The 16222-nt window shown below is 37.2% G+C and overlaps 1 protein-coding gene and 1 non-coding gene across 19 annotated transcripts in view; one reads left to right on the top strand and one right to left on the bottom strand.

The window, feature by feature from the left end:
* HDAC9 (histone deacetylase 9) overlaps positions 1-16222 on the bottom strand; it is a 1021922-nt gene that overhangs the window by 913581 nt on the left and 92119 nt on the right. The gene's annotated exons all lie outside the window — the stretch shown is intronic.
* Positions 6915-7037, top strand: LOC131763104 (U6atac minor spliceosomal RNA). The gene has a single exon (XR_009337505.1). It is a non-coding gene; the product is annotated as a U6atac minor spliceosomal RNA (small nuclear RNA).

Below are 16222 nucleotides of genomic sequence, written 5' to 3'. Positions count from 1 at the left end.
GAGGGAAGTTTATAGCAATACAATCCTACCTTAAGAAACAAGAAACATCTCAAATAAACAACCTAACCTTACACCTAAAGCAATCAAAGAAAGAACAAACCTCCCCCCAAGTTAGCAGAAGGAAAGAAATCATAAAGATCTGATCAGAAATAAATGAAAAAGAAATGAAGGAAACGATAGCAAAGCTCAATAAAACTAAAAGCTGGTTCTCTGAGAAGATAAACAAAATTGATAAACCATTAGCCAGACTCATCAAGAAAAAAAGGGAGGAGACTCATATCAATAGAATTAGAAATGAAAAAGGAGATGTAACAACTGACATTGCAGGATTACAAAGGATCATGAGAGATTACTACAAGCAACTCTATGCCAATAAAATGGACAACCTGGAAGAAATGGAAAAATTATTAGAAATGCACAACCTTCTGAGACTGAACCAGGAAGAAATAGAAAATATAAACAGTCCAATTACAAGCACTGAAATTGAAACTGTGATTAAAAATCTTCCAGCAAACAAAAGCCCAGAACCAGATGGATCACAGGTGAATTCTGTTAAACATTTAGAGAAGAGCTAACACCTATCCTTCTCAAACTCTTCCAAAAAAGAGCAGAGGGAGAAACACTCCCACACTCATGCTACAAGGCCACCATCAGCCTGATACCAAAACTAGACAAAGATGTCACAAAGAAAGAAAACTACAGGCCAATATTGCTGATGAACATAGACGCAAAAATCCTCAACCAAATACTAGCAAACAGAATCCAACAGCACATTAAAAGGATCGTACACCATGATCAAGTGGGGTTTATCCCAGGAATGCAAGGATTCTTCAATATATGCAAATCAATCAATATGATATACCATATTAACAAACTGAAGGAGAAAAACCATATGCTCATCTCAATACACGCAGAAAAAGCTTTCAACAAAATTCAACACCAATTTATGATAAAAACCCTCCAGAAAGTAGGCATAGAGGGAACTTTCCTCAACATAATAAAGGCCATATATGACAAACCAACAGCCAACATCATCCTCAATGTTGAAAAACTGAAAACATTTCCAGTAAGATCAGGAACAAGACAAGGTTGCCCACTCTCACCACTATTATTCAACATAGTTTTGGAATTTTTAGCCACAGCAATCAGAGAAGAAAAAGTAATAAAAGGAATTCAAATTGGAAAAGAAAAAGTAAAGTTGTCACTGTTTGCAGATGACATAATACTATACATACAGAATCCTAAAGATGCCACCAGAAAACTACAAGAGCTGATCAATGGATTTGGTAAAATAGCAGGATACAAAATTAATGCACAGAAATGTCTTGCATTCCTATACACTAATGATGAAAAATGTGAATGTGAAATTAAGAAAACACTCCCATTTACCATTGCAACAAAAAGAATAAAATATCTAGGAATCAACCTACCTAAGGAGACAAAAGACCTGTATGCAGAAAATTATAAGACACTGATGAAAGAAATTAAAGATACAAACAGATGGAGAGACAGACCATGTTCTTGGATTGGAAGAATCAACATTGTGGAAATGACTATATTACCAAAAGCAATCTACAGATTCAGTGCAATCCCTATCAAACTACCAATGGCATTTTTCACAGAACTAGAACAAAAAATTTCACAATTTGTATGGAAACACAAAAGACCCCGAGTAGCCAAAGCAATCTTGAGAAAGAAAAACGGGGCTGTTGGAATCAGGCTCGCTACAGTAATCAAGACAGTATGGTACTGGCACAAAAACAGAAATATAGATCAATGGAACAGAATAGAAAGCCCAGAGATAAACCCACACACATATGGTCACCTTATCTTTGATAAAGGAGGCAAGAATATACACTGGAGAAAAGACAGCCTCTTCAATAAGTGGTGCTGGGAAAACAGGACAGCTACATGTAAAAGTATGAAATTAGAACACTCCTCAACACCATACACAAAAATAAACTCAAAATGGATTAAAGACCTAAGGGTAAGGCCAGACACTATCAAACTCTTAGAGGAAAACATAGGCAGAACACTCTATGACATCAATCACAGCAAGATCCTTTTTGATCCACCTCCTAAAGAAATGGAAATAAAAACAAAAATAAACAAATGGGACCTAATGAAACTTAAAAGCTTTTGCACAGCAAAGGAAACCATAAACAAGACCAAAAGACAACCCTCAGAATGGGAGAAAATATTTGCAAATGAAGCAACGGACAAAGGATTAATCTCAAAAATTTACAAGCAGCTCCTGCAGCTCAATAACAAAAACAAACAACCCAATCCAAAAATGGGCAGAAGACCTAAATAGACATTTATCCAAAGAATATATACAGAGTGACAACAAACAAATGAAAGGATGCTCAACATCATTAATCATTAGAGAAATGCAAATCAAAACTACAATGAGATATCATTTCACACTGGTCAGAATGGCCATCATCAAAAAATCTACAAACAATAAATGCTGGAGAGGGTGTGGAGAAAAGGGAACCCTCTTGCACTGTTGGTGGGAATGTAAATTGATACAGCCACTATGGAGAACAGTTTGGAGGTTCCTTAAAAAACTACAAATAGAACTACCATATGACCCAGCAATCCCACTACTGGGCATATACCCTGAGAAAACTATAATTCAAAAAGAGTCATGTACCAAAACGTCCATTGCAGCTCTATTTACAATAGCCAGGACATGGAAGCAATCTAAGTGTCCATCAATGGATTAATGCATAAAGATGTGGCACATATATACCATGGAATATTACTCAGCCATAAAAAGAAACAAAACTGAGTTACTTGTAGTGAGGTGGATGGACCTATAGCCTGTCATACAGAGTGAAGTAAGTCAGAAAGAGTAAAACAAATACTGTATACTAACACATATATATGGAACATAAGAAAAAAAACAAAGTTCATGAAGAACCTAGGGGCAAGACAGGAATAAAGACACAGACCTACTAGAGCATGGACTTGAGGATATGGGGAGGGGAAAGGGTAAGCTGTGACAAAGTGAGAGAGTGGCTTGGACATATATACACTGCCAAATGTAAAACAGATAGCTAGTGGGAAGCAGCCACATAGCACAGGGAGATCAGCTCGGTGCTTTGTGCCCACCTAGAGGTGTAGGAAAGGGAGGGTGGGAGGGAGGGAGACGCAAGAGGGGCTTTGTGCCCACCTAGAGGGGTAGGAAAGGGAGGGTGGGAGGGAGGGAGACGCAAGAGGGAAGAGATATGGGAACATATGTATATGTATAACTGAATCACTTTGTTATAAAGCAGAAACTAACACACCATTGGAAAGCAATTATACTCCAATAAAGATGATCAAAAAAAAAGAAAGAATGTGAGACTTAAAGACCAGATAATGAAGAGCCTTGAATTTCAATATGTCCTCCAGTGTCCCATAGGCAACAGAGAACTAAAAGAAAGAGGTGACAAAGAAGATTAGCTATAAATTTTCATTTATTTTCTGAATTTACTCAACGCTACTTCTGCAGTTTGGAACAACTTTTTGACATATAGTTATTTGCCCAGTATTACTCATCTGTAAGGAATCCTAAAAATTCTTAAACCAACCTTCACGTTTTTAGAAAAGGAAATTAAAGTTCCAGGAATTAAAAGGTGAAGCATGACTCTAAACATCTACTTAAATGCCAAGTCAAGATTAGAGCAAAGATTCCTAATTCCTGTTTCAGTCTTCATTTAAAGTGAAAAATAAAGGTAAAAGCAATGCCCAGAGATCTTGAGTATTTGAAGAACAACATTTAAAGCTGGGGAAACAGAAGTGGGTAAATAGTTGCCCTCATGGGACTCGCGTTCTAGTGCTTGAGACAGATAAACCAGTGTCAAGACTGAACTCTGGTAACAACTAGTTTTCTGTACACTGACTCATCTTCTCCTCTAGCCATAATTCCTTCCTGGAGAGCCTCAAATCCTTACCCTGGGCTTCTCTCTCTCACTGCCCTGTGGACTTTGTTCTGTCAAATGGCTTCTGTTCACCTGCTTGCAGATGATTTCAAGAGGCCACACCCAGTCTAACCCATACAAGCTGCCTAAGTTACTGCAGCCGCTTAAAATAACTTCACTTGAATCCCCAATTTCACTTCACAGCCAACAAAACCAAAACCAAACATATTCTCCCTCAAAACTGACTTCCTATTCTCAGTTTCCCCATTCCTATTCCTACTATTATTATTCTCCAGAATTCTCAGTCCTAAATTTTAAGTCACCTTTAACTCACCTGTGGCTCCCATGATCTAGTCAGTCTCTATATCCTATGTGTATTAGTCAAGGTTCTCCAGAGAAACAAAGATTTATTATAAGAGAATAGCTCACACAATATGGGGGCGGGTGAGTCCAAAATCTGCAGAGTTCACTGATGTCCCAGTTCGTGTGTCAAGTCCAGCAAGCTGCTATAAAATCAGAAAGAACTAAGGTTCCAGTGTGAAGGCTGTCAGACAGAATTCTCTCTCATCTGGGGGAGGTGAGACTTTTGTTCTACTCGGGCCTTCAACAAACTGCATGAGGCCCAGTCATATTATAGGGGTTCAACTTGCTTTACTCAGGCTACAGATTCAAATTTTAATCTTATCCAAAAACACCCTCAGAGAAACACCCAGAATAATGTTTGACCAAATATCTCGGCACCCAGTGGCTCAGTCAAATTGACACAAAAAATTAACCATCACAGTACAGTTTTACTTTTCTAAAGTTTCACACTCTTTTCTCTATTCTCATTCTCACTACCATTATCTCAGTTCAGGTCCTTATGCTCTCCTACTGGTTTCCAGCAGAAGGATGTAAAGCAGCCACCTCCCATCCTTTAGTTCAGGTATCAATGGGTACGCTGTGGATACACTTATTATCAAAAATGTTGTTTTCATCATATCATTCTTGCTCTATTCATTAACTCACAATGGCATCTTACTCTAAATAGATCCAATTCTTTTCCTTATAATATATTGTTCTGTATAATCCAGCCCTACCTGCCTCACTGACCTGTTTCTTCCATCAATCTCCTAAACCAGAACTTACATTGTAAGTGGCCAATAGTAAAGTATGTTCTTCACTCATCAATGCCCTTTCTCTACTCAACATACTCTCCTTTTCTGGAAAGCACTGTGCATTCTTTTCTGCCTACCCCAATCCCATCTACCTGCTAAGATTTGTCTCCAGCTTTAACTCCTTTCTGAAGTTTTCCTAATTCTACAAACCATATACATATCTTTTAATTTTCTAAACCTCATATGCATTTAAGCTAAACAGAACCACTGTTACTCTAAACTACTGTCTTGTACTCTGTTTTATTTCTGTTGTACATTTCTCTCTCCTTAGTCCCCAATCTCACCCTATGGCTTCCAAATACATAACTTCTATTTATCTTGGGCTGAAAATCTTTGAATCTGTGATGTGTAAAGCAATGGATATACAAAGAGGTACTACTCTCAAGAACCTTACAGTTTCATGTGAGAGATAGATAATTATTCAAATAATTATGGAGCAATGTACTGCATGCTATAATAAAGGTACAAAGCTCTAAGAGAATACAGGTAATTTAACAGAGGGAAAATCTAAACTGTAGAATCTAAATAGTAGAACAATGTGGTAGGGGATAAATTCAACAGGAGGAGGAGTGGAAAAGGCATTTCAAAAACTGAGAATAACCAGTGAAAAGGAATAGAGACACTGAAAAAAAATATAAATGTAATGAGACATTTACCAAAATGATGAATATACTGGTATAAAGGATCAGAACCCAGGCAAAGAATGGCTGAAAAACAAGAGATTAAATTCAGCAGAAGAATAACTGAGTATTAGGTAGAGCCCCAGAAGCAAAAACATGTCTGTAATACTTAGAATGCTAAGTCCGCAACTTGAGTGGGCCCAAGGAGAACCAGCATGGCTGGAGGATGGAGCCAAGCCACTCCTAACCGAGGTAGCTGGCAGTCCCTAAAGCATAGGTGAAATGCTGTTCATTCCTTATCCATGATCCTAAACAACAAAGATTTTCCATAACTCATTTGGCAATAAATCTAAGCTCATCTAGCAACAAAAACTGGCCTAGAAAGACATGAGGCTATTTATTGTCTTCATCTCATTTAGCATTAATATCTATGAATTTCACTGCAGGAATATTAATAGTTTTTATTATGAGTAGCTGTCCCAGATCCCATTAAAGGTGACATGACATGTAACACTGAGTATGTGCTCCATAGTACCTTTTTTAAATCTTATAAATTCTCAGTTCCAAAACATACCTGGCCCCTAGGGTTTTGGATAAGATTCTATGGACCTTAGATTTTGAGATTTCACAGAACCAGTCAGATACACAAAGGGATCTATCATCCAAAAAAGGCTTCAGAGTGCATGAAAGATCCATTTAGAATGGTTTTGTTAAATGGAGGATAAGTTTTCACTGTCATACATATTCTACTATTGAGCACTTCTGTTATCAGTGGCAAAGTTTATTTTATTTATACTTAAATAATATTAGTTAAAAACAAAAATAAACTGACAATCATGAACTCTTAAATCAACTTTTTTCCTCCCCTTATAATGCCAAGAATAGCAGAAAAAAACTTGTAAAACAACATTCTCTTTGCCTACTATAACCTTAATAGATAGTTTCCTGGAATTGTCTATTCAAATAGAAAATTAATTTCCATGCACAGCTGGAAATACCACATTGGCAGGCAAGGAAAACATCAAAAACCAGTAGATTAAATAAAAAGTGGAAGAACTACAAAGACTCGACAAAATAGAACTTGCTCAGTAAGATGGTCATATGACAAAAGCTTTTCGTCTGTTTATTTAATATATGAATACATCTTTTAAAGTGAAGTAGCAATAATCAAGGAAGCTCTGGATCCAGAAAAACAATTAGGGGATTATATCATTGAAGAAGTTTTTCTAGTGTTGTATGAAAGGAGAAAAGCTTAGCAACCCTCTTGCCAGGGATGAAAGAGGTCCTTGGGCCTGCACAACACATGGTTAAGACATAGCCACCTACTCTGTGGCCTCTAACCATGTTTTTGTTGTTGTTGTTGTTGTTTTTACTTCGGGATGATGGAAAAGTTCTGAAGATGGATACTGGTGATGGTTGCACAATAATGTGAAGGTACTTAATGCCACTAAAGTTTATACTCAAAAAGGGTTAAGGTCTTCCCTGGTGGTGCAGTGGTTGACAGTCCGCCTGCCGATACAGGGGACATGGGTTCTTGCCCCTGTCTGGGAAGATTCCACATGCCGTGGAGCAGCTGGGCCCGTGAGCCAAGGCCGCTGAGCCTGCACGTCCGGAGCCTGTGCTCCGCAACGGGAGAGGCCGCAACAGTGAGAGGCCCACGTACCGAAAAAAAATTTTTTAAAAAAGGGTTAAAATGGTAAATTTTATGATATATATTTTACTATAATAGAAAAATAATTTCAATAATATATAAAAAGCTCTTATCAATTAGTAACAAAAGAGAACAGTCTAAAAGAAAAATGGGCAAAGGGCACAAACAAATTCAGCATAGGAGAAGAAATTCTAACATTTGTGGAAAAAATGTTCAAAATCACTACAAGTCAAGAAAACAAGTAAAAAGGACTACAGACTATCATGTTTAACTTTCAAATTAGCAGAGATTTTAAAGATTGAGAATTTAAAAAAGAAAATAGGTACTTTTGTCTTCCCACCGACAAGATCAGGCACTGGTTTTCGATTATTGCCTTGGACCTAATGGGTATCCCTCTTTGTACTGAGAGCCATCAAGAAAAAGCAGGCTCATGGTGCCATCTGGGGACTACTCCCTGATGCCGTAACTAACTCAGGAAATGACTTGTGTGGCCAATATTCAACTAATAACCAAACTAAACCAAAGAATACACTTTGCACAAACACTTTAAAAACAAAAGAAGGAAAGACAGAAAACAGAACACTACCTTCAGGAACTGCCACACAGAAAGGCAAACAAGAAACAGCAACAACATGGGAAGAACAAGACTCCACATGGCATCCAGCCAGTGGGACCCCTTGGTCCTGTTGCCTTGATTCTCATATAGTCAGAGAAAAATTTTTTTAAAAATAAAAAACCTCCATCAGCTCTTAGTGCAGAACTGACACTTTGTAAATAGCAACAGGGAGAAAGTTCAATAAAAATAAATGTGTTATGAAAGCAAGATAGAGAAAAACATTCTACATGAACTTTATCACTGCACGACTTCCTAATGAGTGAAAGGTTGAGTTCAAGACACCAGGAACATTTCCAGATAAAGCATAATAGATTTCCAAAGTGGCATATTTTGTTATAAAACATGGAGCTACGTCTCTATTATCTTTGGCAAACAATCCCAAAATATCTTGTACTTCGGTAAATCTGAAGGGATATCCCACAAGCAAAATGAGGGATCAATTTAAGTGTTTGAATATTTATTCTCCATAGAGGAGAAGGTAAGTGGCTGGCAAAATACCTGGCACAAAACAAGAGCTCAATAAATATTTGTGGAACTGAACTGAAACAAGTGGTAGAAGTTAGTAAAATTACCTGCATCTATTGATGAAATATATCAGGTTATTGCTCCAACTTTCCACCTGACCGAACCTATGAAAAATAACTGGGCTTATCGATAGAGAGAGGTTCTGTTCTCTTCCACTTGGTATCACAAGTACCAACCAACCCACAGGCAAGGTGCTCAGAGGCCCAGTGAAGACTCATTTTCCCCAGAATCAACATCTTTGACCCAATTCCTTCTGACAAAAATATAGAAATTTTAAAATATGGGGCAGAGAATGTATAAGATGTATAGGTGATCAAAACAAAATTCTTAACGAGAGAGACTTGTTTGTTGATAGATAAGCTACCTCTAGGAGACCCACTCAAATCAACTGGGAGTCGGCCTCTTTCAATTTCCTCATCTGAAAAATGGGAGGACTCAATGAATAGGTTTCAAGCTTCTACAACTGCTACTCATACGGAAAAATACATTTCATATTAAGTGCAGTATGCATATTTATACATATATAGAAACATGCTTTTCTATATAAAAATATCAGTTTTGCAAATTAACCCTTAAATCTTACAATGTGGATGCACTCTGGTATGCTGTAGTGTATTTTATTCTATATCATTGTTTACCTGCAACCACTAAATTGATTTCATGACACACTAATAGTTCATGACACGCAGTTTGGAAAACACTGGACTAGATGATTCTTTCCAATTCATTAAATGAAAAATCATGATATAATTCCTACAACATCTTTGCCTTCCCTTCTTCTTCACAGTAAATTCTCATGATCCTTTTCACTCAAACAGCTTTAAAAGCAATTTTCCCAGGGTGCATGAATACTGCCAAACCCGACAGCAGAAGCAAGCCACAGGGATTCTGCAGTAAAAAATTAAACATCTACCAAAGGAACCCCCTTCTACTCATAACGAAGTACCTTTGAATCTTTGTAAACCATCAGGGGACAGCTAAATCAGGCAAAAGTCAAAATGATACTCATGCAGTGGCAGCAAACCACAGAAATCTTGATTTTAATTAAATAAAAGATATCTCAAAGTAGTTGCATTCTCCCTTCCAAACTATAGAATTTGTTTCCTGAAATAAGAATATTCTGACTTTCTAGAATAGCATCTATTGTCACTTTTGTAGATTTTCTTAATTGGCTGCCTTCTGCTGCAACACCCCCACCTCATCCCACCTCCTTTCCACCATCTTTAGTAATGCCCCAGACTAGTGGTGCGTAGGAATCTCTTGTGAAAAATGAGCTTGCTTTGAGTAAAACAATTCTTCTCGATCACAATTGGAGTTTTTTCAGTATATATCTAGGGAAAGGCCTTGTTTACTTCTCATTATAGCTTAAAAACCACCTAAAACATCATCTCTGCAAAGGTATTACAGTCTTGACATGGAATCCTAACAGTATCATTTGTGCTTGTCAATGATTTCAAGATGCTTTATTCTAAATCTTCTCTTGGTTTCTAAGTCTACAGGGTAAAGAAGAAGTAAGTTCTTCTTTATAATTTATAATAACATAAATTATATTTATATTATAATTTATAATAAATTATAAAAATATATATTTTAATCATTATAGTTTATAAAATAAAATGTAAAGCTTCCAAGTTTTAAGTTTAAAAAGCATTTCAGTTCATAGATATCAGACAAATACTAATGTCAAAAACTTAGGTCCATTGTAGTCCTATAATCAAAGCATTCTCTGCATTTTCCAAAGTTGGCAAGACATATTTTTATTTTTTATTTTTGAACTACTAATTCTGGAGGGAAAACAAACACCATTAACTTCCTCTTCAGTCACTAGCTGCCTGTGCCATGTGTTTTTATCGCTTCCTGCCACAAGGAAATACATTTGGAACAAAGAAAGATATTCAAAAGAGAGTTCTCTAGGTTAACCTAAAATCATTCTTTCAGGAATTGAGAAAGAGTGTAAACATATTTCAGTAATGGCACAGGATGATAAAACTACTCAGAAAATCTTCACATTTCTTTATTACATGACTTCATCTAATACTCAAAACAGGTCTGCATAGATTATTTGATGAATAAACTGTTAAGTTAGGTAACTTTTCTTCACCCACACAGCTAATAAAAAGCAGAGGCAGAATTTAAATCCATTCTGTTTCATACCTAACCTCACGGTGAACACTATATCACACTGTTTTCCCTATGAGCCTTTTGATCAAATTGCAGGTTTTTACTTTATCCTATTCGTCCAAACCATCATAGTTTCTTGCATATGTGTGGTGGGGAAAGTGATCAACAGAGGCTGTAGATGATGATAAGAACATGAGGACTGATTTATCATTTTACCGCTAAGTTGTGTTCAACAGTGATTTATTGAGTCCTAGGTACCAGATAGTACACTAAATACTGGGGCTCCTAAACAAAGGTACAAATTATAGTTCATGCCCTAAGGAATCCGTAAGAAATTCAGTAAAAGCTGTCCTAGTCTGCTCAAGCTTCTATAACGAAATACCACAGACTGAGTGTTTTAAACAACATAAATTCATTTCTCACAGTCCAAGATGAAGGTGCTGGCAGATTTGGTGTCTGATGAGGGTCCTCTTCCTGGTTTGCAGATGTGCCTTCTAGCTGTGTGCTCACATGGCCTTTCTTGGGTATATGCTCATGGAGAGAGAAATCTCTCTCTCTTCCTCTTCTTATAGGGGACTAATGCCATCATGAGGGTCTATCCTTTATGACGTAATGTAAACCTAATTATCTCCAAGGCCCACCCCCTTCTAAATATCATCACACTGGGGACTAGGGCTTCAGTATATAAATTTTCAACATATGAACTTCAATATATGAGTGGGGGCTTCCCTGGTGACACAGTGGTTGAGAGCCCGCCTGCCGATGCAGGGGACACGGGTTCGTGCCCTGGTCCGGGAAGATCCCGCATGCCGTGGAGTGGCTGGGCCCGTGAGCCATGGCCACTGGGCCTGCGTGTCCGGAGCCTGTGCTCCGCAACGCGAGAGGCCACAACAGTGAGAGGCACATGTACCGAAAAAAAGAAAAAAAAAAAAAATATATATATATATATATATATGTATATATATGAATGGGCTTCAACATATAAATTTCAGCCCATAACAGGAACCAAAAAGGAAAACAAATAATCCCAATTACTTTGATACATGTAATTCCAAAAACATTATCACTTAATTGCATTTAACAAATATTTATTGATAGTGAAAGGACAGTAAATTTTTGACAGTGGATAAAAATTTATGAGACAGATAATATTCTCTACATTATACAAATGAAGAAACAGGCTCAGAGATGATAATTTGTCCAAGATCAAAAAGTGAGGAAGTGAGGGATTTACATGTGAATCTACCTAGCTTCAAAACCCAGCCGCTTTCCATTGGAGCAGGAGAGCTGTAACCAAGGACAACAGTCTCCCTCACTGGCTATCCTAGGGTATGCATAGCATGGCCTTCCCTGGCAAGAAAGGGAGTAGCCTCAGAAGCCAGGTACAAACACACATAGCACATACAATCCCTCTTTATCAGAGGTGACTAAAGCCTGAATGCTGGTACAATAAAAGCAGGTCAGGGAACTGATTAAGAGCACATATCCTGGACCAGCCTGTCCCACCTGGAAAAAGAGAACATTCTACGCAGGATGATAGAAGATACACCAATTTCATGGCCAAACATACTATGACTATAATTCTCAAAAAATATTTCATAGGGCTTCCCTGGTGGCGCAGTGGTTGAGAGTCCACCTGCCGATGCAGGGGACACGGCTTCGTGCCCCGGTCCGGGAAGATCCCACATGCCGCGGAGCGGCTGGGCCCGTGAGCCATGGCCGCTGAGCCTGCGCTCTGCAACGGGAGAGGTCACAACAGTGAAAGGCCCGCGTACCGAAAAAAAAAAAAAAATTTCATAATGCTGAGTAACAGGAGAATAAAAATGCATACATATTTGAAATATTACATCAATATAAAAAAGTATTTTCACGCAGAAGGAAATCAGCCTAGGATTTGCTAAATGACACAGATCCAATTATCCTTCTTCAGCTCTGAGAAAGTCAGTGTTAATCAGTGAATATCAAGGCATAGCAAAATTTTAAGGGTATACATCTGTTCTGGCACTGTGCACAGTAGGTACTTAATAAATGTGCTGTGGATAAATGGATGGAGGAATAGCTAGATGCAGAAAAGAATCAATTAGTATTCATATTACTTGATCATTTTTTGAATATATAATTAAATAATTTATTTTACTTAGGGATTTAAAATGATTTCTTCGCCTTCCAATTAAATATCTATCCATATTTATTTCTAAGCCTAATTTGTATGATAGCCAAAGTGTCTAATTTTTCCTTTCCAGAAACAAAACAATTACATGCTACTATTTTACTTGGAATTTTTAAAATTTGAGGTTCAAATTACTATAGTTAAAAGGAATTTGGGGAAAGACAAATTACTCAGAAGAAAAAATGTATGTATATACATACATATATATAGCATGATAATATAAGAGATATTAAAAACTAGGTAATTTTGCTTATTAGTCATGCAAACTGGAAAGGATAAAAGAACAAGAGGAAAGCAAAGATCTTTATTTCGATGTACTACTTAACAGCCATTTCACTGATAATATAGAAAGTTTTACAGAACAATGACTCTACTCTATTTTACTTTCTTGTTATTATCTGTCACTTGTTTCAAAACCTTATTTTGTGAAAGTTTTACCTTGCAATTTTAGGGGTCTTTTTATATCCAGCTTGTATAATTCTGGGGAAGGACAAGACATACGTGTATACATGTGTGTGTCTATGTCTGTCTCTGTCTCTCTGTGTCTCTGTTTCTGTCTTTCTCACTCTCTAAATTATATATTTTGTATATATAATATATATAATTTAGAAATGAGACAATTCATATGCTAGTTAAACATTTATTTACAAGTTAAACTCCTTTATGTATTTCATATTTATTCACAAAGTATCTCATGCTCATATAGATGTGAGAAAATCACCTCTTTGGAAAATTCACTTTAATTAATGTGGTTTTAGGTTTTTTAGCACTTGGTTTGCACCTTAGTGATGTGTGTGAAAGCGTGGCCAGGAGAACTCAGATATGGCTAAGTGTCATAATGTCAGGTGGTCCTGGCTGATCTCCTCAACACACCGTGTTAGCAGGAATCCTTGGGTGGTCACAGTTGTGTACCTGTGCTCTGAGTCTCTCCGAGGACCACCAGGCCTTACCACACCCCACAAGGCATTGCAAATCCCCAAGAATTTTGGCTCAGTAGGTTCAAGTAGGGCCTGGGAACTTGTGTTTTAATAACTCCAGGTGCTTCTTATCAGACGAGCCTAAAAAACACTGACATCATGTACGGGAAGGAGCACACTGAGGGAGAAGGCTGGAAATGTGGTTCACCCTATACCCTGGACACTAGGAATAGCTCATGAGTATTGGCAAGTTTTGTAGACCATGGCAAGCCATGGAAGATTTGAGAGAAAGGAAATAACCAGATTTGTGCTTTGTAGGAGTCACTAGGCAACATTGTACAACTAGGCTAAATGGAGGAGAGACTAAAAATAGACTAGTTGGAAGACTACTATAATAGTTGTAAACAAGAAGTAATAAGTGCTAAAAGTTGGCAACAAAAATGGAAGACAGAGTCAATCAAAATTGAAGCCAATTTGATATGGAGGGGAGCAGAGTAAGAGTATCAAAAATGGCACCACGGTTTTAAGCACAGGTGGCTAAGAAGATATCTGTTATGGTCACAGAAAGAAAGAAGGTTAAAAGGATTTAGACCAGGTAAATTATGAGCAAATGAATTAATAAATGAGTGGTCAAAAGAAAGATCATTTTCTGGGAGAGGAAATAGGGGTTTTATCCCAGTTCTACCATCTCCTTGCTAGTAGGTGCTAGACACGTCACTTCAGTGCTCTGAACTTCAGTACCCTCATTTATAAATCGTGCTAGTAAAACCTATTTTGCAGGACTGCTGTGAAGATTAAATGATATTATACGTAACATTTGATCCATAGTAAGCACTTAATAGACAATTTCATTTTTGCCTGCTTTTATTTTCCCTGACTTTTACTTTCAATGACTTAAAACCATTCCAGATACACAGTACGCATTCAATATAAACTTGTTGAATGAATGAATTACTACTGCTATTAGCAATTCTATTGAAGACTGAGAAAAGATCATGGGATTTGCCCATTAGACAGTAATTTATGCACTTAGAGACTACATAAATGCCTAGGGGTTTTGAACACTTGGGGGAAGTCAAAGCCAGTCCAAGTGTTTTGGTGAGGACATTCTAAATCAAGTAGCATTGTAGAGTACAAGTCTTTTTTTTTCCAGGTTTTATTGGTTTGTTTTTTTATTCTACACGTTAAAGAAATAAAGGCTTCCCGCTAGAAAACAAAAATCTGCTTTATTAACATTAATAGTTTTAAAAATCTTATACTTTATTTAGAGTTTTTACAGTATATTATCTCATTCAATCTTCAGCCCCTTGAGTTAAGGAATTCAGTTACTACTATCCCATTTCTATTTTAAAGATGCACACACTGAGATTCAGAGAAGTTGAGTGACCTTTAGGGCGTGAGTGTCAGAGTCATGAATTTAACTGAGGTCTTTTGACCACAAGTTTGCAGAGTTTCCTGTCTACATTCATCAAGCCCATTCATGTTATCCCAAATGAGCTCTCTTCTGTGCTTCCTCCCACCCTAAGTGTTCCCTCCTACAATTGGGAAGTGAAGGGTAGAGCAGAATCTTGAGGGCTTCGGGAAGTTTTGAGAGTATTGCTCCTTCCTCATAACCCAACCAGCACCAGAGAACACCCATCCTCCAGCTAGCCCAGTGCCAGTGGCAGACACTAATGCCAGTAGCTGACCTATTCCCTGTTAGCTTCCACAGAAAAATCTGCCATTCTCTTAGGAAATATCAGGATGGGCTTCTTGGAAAGCTTTCCGGTAAAGAAGGTACAAGCCTTAACTTCTGATCTCAACCAATTGGTTAAACAGAAAAATTCATCTTCATATTGTATTACTGTAACCTTGTACCACTGCCCATGGTGTTGGGCTGCTTGAATTCACATCATAACTTTACCTCTAACTAGATGCACAACCTTGGACATGTTATTTATGTCTCTGAGACCAGTTTCTCATCTTTAAAATGGGGATTTTAGAAATAAGTACCTACTTCATAGGGTTTCCACTATGATTAAACAAGATACCACATATACAGCATGTCGCACACTTAGAACTTGAAATATAATGAACATTCAATACACAGTCATTGCTATTCAGCAGTGCATGATATCTCAGTCTTACAGAGAAAGCAGCCCAGGCCCAGAGTGATCAAGGCATTTTGTACAGTGACCAAACATCACTTTGTAACAGTAACCATGCTTTCATTATGGATAAAAATACACCCAAGATAATCACAGAATTTTTCATTGATTGCAAGTGTCACATTCACTCCACTAATTTTGAATTATTCATTTGTAAATTAATGTACACTTAGAGTTCATAAATTGGAATAATGGGGGAGAAGACTAGATGCATAGTTGAGATTCAACAATCTTAAATAAGAAAATAAGGCAGTTTAGAAACACACAGAAAAAAAGGCTTTTTTAAAAACATACAAATATGTATTCTCACATATCCTTATAACAATTAATATCTAAATGAGATTAATTTGTCTCCTTTCAAAATAGAAGAACTAAGAGTTTCATTTTCAT

The sequence above is a fragment of the Kogia breviceps genome, chromosome 9 (genome assembly GCF_026419965.1).
Source record: "Kogia breviceps isolate mKogBre1 chromosome 9, mKogBre1 haplotype 1, whole genome shotgun sequence".
In the NCBI taxonomy this organism is placed as follows: domain Eukaryota; kingdom Metazoa; phylum Chordata; class Mammalia; order Artiodactyla; family Physeteridae; genus Kogia; species Kogia breviceps.
This window is presented reverse-complemented; position numbering and strand designations above follow the sequence as displayed.